The sequence below is a fragment of the Arctopsyche grandis genome, chromosome 6 (genome assembly GCF_051622035.1).
Source record: "Arctopsyche grandis isolate Sample6627 chromosome 6, ASM5162203v2, whole genome shotgun sequence".
In the NCBI taxonomy this organism is placed as follows: domain Eukaryota; kingdom Metazoa; phylum Arthropoda; class Insecta; order Trichoptera; family Hydropsychidae; genus Arctopsyche; species Arctopsyche grandis.
In genome coordinates, this window is record NC_135360.1 from 21,020,773 (window position 1) to 21,026,772 (window position 6,000).

The window sequence follows — 6,000 nt, forward strand, 5'->3', positions numbered from 1 at the left end:
CCGTTTTTTTTCACATTAATCTTCAACAAATCCCGAAAGTTCCATCGTAATCGGTTGAGTGGTTTGGGAGCCTATTCGAGACAGACAGACAAACAGACATTAAATTTTATATAAATATAGATAACGTTATTGTTATAAGTAAAGGTAGGACCGGAAGCGTGCCGTTCTTTGTTTATTGTTCGCGTTGCATTTTTTTATTTTTATGATGAACCTATTTTTTGCACTCTAGCTTTGTAAAAAGACCCAAAACGCCCTGATTCCTGGAAAATCACGCTTCCGGTCCTACCTCTAGTTATAAGCTAGCTAAAATTGCCCGGGGTTGCTCGGGCTGATTGTTATGAATTTTAAAGAAATAATTTCATATATTATATTAGTATTAACATAATATACATATGTACATACATATATACAAACGCGTATAAATAATATCCGAATGTTCTCCATACCTTGTGCTATATCCGTGCTGTGTGTTTTTTGTGCTTGTTTGCATATATGTATGTACACACATGGAGTTATGTACATATATAATATACATATGTAAATAAATAAGTGAATATTAAAACAAAAATCGCTTTCCAATTTTGACCGGGCCACTGTTCCAAATTTATAACCTTTCCCCTCTCCGTCTCCTCGGCCCTCTATGTACATATGTATTTATTATTTGTATATTTGAAATATGTACGTACATTAGAAAATTATATTAATTTAATGGTGAAAAATGAGGAAGAGAAGTTTCCAATTTGTTTGGAACCGTTTCAATAATGAAACAAATAAATTGGGAAACTCTGATAGCAAACGATTGATATATTTATAATAAGGGTCAGGCCAGCAACACCAAGCCAGGGATTTCATTAGTGATTTTAATTCCGATAAATGTATAAATAAAAAATCACATATTCGTACTTATTTATTAATGAATTTAGTGCAATATTTAACAACGGAAAAAAATCAAATCTTATTTCAACGGTATACAAAATATTTTTACAATGTCGAAAGCTTTTAAGGTTGTTTTTGTTTACTGAACTTTTTAACCGATGAATTTTATCGATGTGGCGTTTTTTTACAGCGCCTCGCTGATACTACGGACCGTTCAGTTTTGCCAAAGGAAAATTTATTCACAAATGGTAATTAATTTGGAAGCCAGCTATAAGTTGATAAATTATCATTTTGACCATCCGAATTTTCTTCAGACGGTTAGGAAAATATTTAATTTTCAAATATTAACGCGTCGACAGCGTAAACATTAAATTTAATCCTTACCGCTTCGACGTTACTTATGTATGTACATATATTATTCGCTAGAATTTTTTCAGTGCGTTTCACAGCATAAAACGATCGCTATGTAATTTCGTTACGTCTCCTTTTCCTTCTAAATTGTGCGGCTTGGACCCACTTTTCGCTGATCCTTTATTTTCGTAGCTTGTTACGCACCTCATCCTCCTACGATTCCGAAAACTGGGGTAGTGTATTTGTATTGTTATTCACAGAGCATTTTCATTTTTATCTCGGGGTGAATTTAGCTTCACTTTCTCTATTATTTCAATTGGGGTTCGTCGCACTGAGCATCACGGCCACCGATCTTCGTTTTAAGTGCATAAATATTTGCGAAAAAAATAAAACAAACAGATTTAAAAACACGTCTGCAATTCGTGATTCAAACAAATTAAAAATTGTAAATTAAAATATAAAAAATTACGGTCAGTTTTCGCGACCTTTAATTCGACACGCTTACGCTAACTCGCGCCATAAACATTTTATTATAATAAAGATAAGAATGATTTATGTACGATCGTTAATTACTAATCTGTGCACTAAAAAATTATCAAATAAACGTACACACACTTTTTTAAGCACACTTCCTGATTGATATACGACTTCCTATTTCCTTTTCTCTGCATTCGCTTTCTTTTGACTGTAATAGTAGTTGCCGTTGTAATATATACGCAAACGTTAACTCGCTCGGCTTACGATAATATACACAATGTTCGTTGTTTCTTTTCGGTGTTTTTTTTTCTTTTTATACGACTTATTAGATCGTAAAATGTATTATGTGAATAGCGGCATAGCCATAGCCAAAAATATGATAACCAGAAGTCGTAAAAAGGGGTGGAAAATATTTCACCACTACACACATACTCGTGAAAGTCAAGTTGAATTATGTTTATGGCCAGCGGCTGAATTGACATGTTAATTTTATAAATAAATACGTATTTTATCGGCCGGTAGAAATCGGTATTTACGGAATACGTGGCAAATACAGATAATGACCTTTTTTTTGTATTTATAGATTTTTTATTATATTTAAAAATAATACCTAAAAATAAAAATTATTAGGTACCTTCATTACACACATTTTTCTCATTTAATCTCATCTTATGTAACTTAATACTACCAGCTTTTATACTTTCTCAAATACGTTATTAATTCACTGATTATTAAACAGCATCATCTACACCATCCTCTGCTGGATGAACGCATTTTCCACTCGTCTCTGTTTTGCGCAATTCTCATCCACGTCGACGTAATTTCGTCTACCTATGTATCTTCTCTTCGGCCTTCCTTTTACCTTTTGTACTCTTTCGGGTACCATTCTAGCACTTATTTTGTACATTATTCTAGCCATGTGGCCCACCCATTGCCATTTCAATATCTTCACTGTATCCACTATATTGACTACCCTTATATCATACTTTTCACCCACGTATTCCGCTTCCTGTCTTTCCTTGTTTTGCCAAGCATACAGCGTTCTATTCTTCATTGAATGCATTGGACTTTGTGTATAATCTTGGCGTCCAATGTCGAAATTTCACATCCATACGTTATCACTGGTAAAAAAATGATCGAATGTGTTTTCCTTCAGGCAAAGTGGCAGTTTTGATTTAAAAACGGCATTCATTCGTTCAAATGCACTCCATCTTAATTTCATACATCTCTTTATTTCTTCTTCTTTACTACCGAACATGACTATTATTTGTCCTGAATATTAGTAATTATTTACTACTTATACTATTTTATCATCTAATGCAGGGTTTCCCAAACTTTTTCTGCAATGGAACACTTCATAAACCCGGAAATTTTAAAGGAACACTTGGCTTATTTTTTAGTACTAGTAAAAATTTTAAATTTCCTACTAGTAAAAATTTAAAAAAATGTTATTAAACCAAATTATTTATTTAGTAATTATTTTTAAATATGAAACTATAATATAATATAAACATAAAAATATGAATCACTTTGACGATTTTGAGTCCTTGAATTGCATATCTTTTTGATATTAGGCACAATATTGGTAAGTTGCATTCTAATATTCGGTGTGGCGTCGAGCCTATTCCTACACTTGCAGAATTGTATTTTTTTCTATCAAAAGATGCATTTTTTTCTCATGTATTAAAATTATAATACTTTTTTTCCTTGTAATGATGTTAACTTCATTGCACTTGGTAAAAATAGCTGCCAGATATGCAAGTTTTATAAACCACGAAGGATTTTATAAAACTACAACAAAATTTTGTTCTAATTTATTTTTTGGCTTCAAGAAGACCAATAACCCACTTCAAAGTTCATAAAGTTTCAATAGTGCTTTTCCTCTGGATAACCATCTCACTTCGGTATGTAATAAAAGTGCTTTGTGTCCACTACCCACTTTGTTTGCACAAAATTTTGAATAATCTGGATTGAAGTGGTCTTGATTTTACAGTTTATCACTTTCACGGCTTTGTGGAAATTTTTTAATCACCAGTGCTTGCCTATATCGGTCAGCCGGTTAAGGAAAAACAATATACCTCATCTCTTTCATGCGCACGGTGTGAGAAAATATGGTCCTCCGCCTGTACCTAGATACTTGACGTCATAAACATCAGTTGATGTTGATCACTCGCCTTTCAATATGAAGTGGAAGATCTTTAAATGTGTTGTAGAGTATAAAACCTTTCCAAATTGTCGCAGAACACCTATCCAGGTTCAGCGGAACACTGGTGTTCCGCGGAACATAGTTTGGAAAACCCTGATCTAATGAAATGGATGTCAGGCATGCAATAACAATTAAACATTAATTTGGTCTTTTGCCTCAATTTTGAATATACACACATATATTATCTCATGGTTTCTTAAGAACATTAGAATCTTAGCATAAACAAGTTCACAGTACATGCAAAATTAACATAACCGTATATGGACTGAGAAGAGGTTAGAGTTCATACATCCACCTGAGAAACGTGAGGTTTTTAAAACCATGGTTGTTAATTAAACGATACATGATTATTGTAAATAGGTTTTTGAGCTCTTTTTCTTATTATGCTGTAGATTAACATTAGAACAATATAATACTATGATTACTAACCAAATTAAATTAAATTGTAAAATAGAAAATGATCAGTAGATCAGTAGCTATTAAAATAGATATAAGATGTATTGTGAACAAAGTTTCGTAATAATAAAAAGCATTTAAAAATCAAAAAACGATACATGAATCAAAACTTATATCCGTGCAAACTAAAATTAGAATATGTATATAAAAATATGTATTTGTACATGTAATATACATATTATACATACGAGATATGATTTCCAATTCATTTTTATAAAAACAAAACAGAAATAAAGAGCATTTCAACGTACATAACAAAAATTGATACCAAAATAGAATAAAAACAAAGAAGAAAAGCACTGAATCGTAGTAGATAAGGGATATAATCGAATTTTACTTTAGTGTAGTCAATATATGTATGTAGTATTATCTGAAACAATTGCGTTTTTAACATTTATGTTGAATATATTTTTTCCAAACTAAATATATATTTTTTTGTTTGAAAATACGTCTCTAAAAAAGCAACTTGACAGATTCCCTCAGTATTAGCAAATATTTGCCGGAATTATAAGGGATCCCTAGAGCGATATATAAACACAGGGGCGCACAGGATAATAAACAGGAGAGAGAAAGAGAGAGAGAGCGTGGGCGGCTTTAGGTGTGGCGCCCTCGAAATGAAAAGTTAACAACATCAGCAAACCAATATCGTAATTGAATAACGCGGAAGAATGCCATTGTATAAATGTGCACGCAGATCTTTCCGTGTATAAATACATATGTTTATGTACTATATATATATACATTTTTTTTGTTGTTGATCGTCCTCTTCGCGTTAATTGATAGCAATATTTTACCGGTGAACTCTTGGAGGGGTGGATGAAAATTGGTTAATGACATTTAATTTTAACGGAATGTTACTGGGTCGGTTCATTTTATGACTGCATTTATGCATATATTGAATTTCATAGCAGAAGTTGAAATTTAATTAAGAGTGCTAATTTTGTGACGTTTGAATAAAATTGTGCATTTAGTGGAGTTTTTTTTTACACATGTTGAAACATAAGTACATACATATAATATAGTGAAAATAATGTAAGTTATCTAAAACAAAAACAATTAAACAAGTCTAACCATATAAAAATTAACTATAAAAGTTGCATAATAATGAACATACATATATATTTTCCTCTTTCCCAAGTATTCTTAAATTAAAATAAGAATCATTTTCTGTTACACCGAATAATAGAAAATTGCGTTTTTAAGTTACCAGAACGGAGATTGATAAATACTTGATAAACTTGACCTTCTTAATTCGAATAAGATAGTGTTTTATATATAGTGAGATATGACCATTTAAAAAAAAGTGCAATTTTCACAGCTTTTTAGCGTTTGCACAGTCTATAATTCAAAATCTAGTATTACGATGCTCAAAGTGAGTATTGAAATTAATAGGCGGATATTTTTTTCTATTGATTATGATAATATTCATTTAAATACTTATGTAGTGATTTTTAAAAGTAAAAAATGTATATTTTTCTATAATATTGCAAGTTTATTTCGCTAGATTTTCATTTCAATACGTTCAAGGTTGGTTTATTTTTATCAAAACGTAATAACTCGAGCGACAAAATACAAATATTTTTTAATTGGAAGCTTGATGACTACCAGAAAATAAACTTTGCGCTTTATTTTAT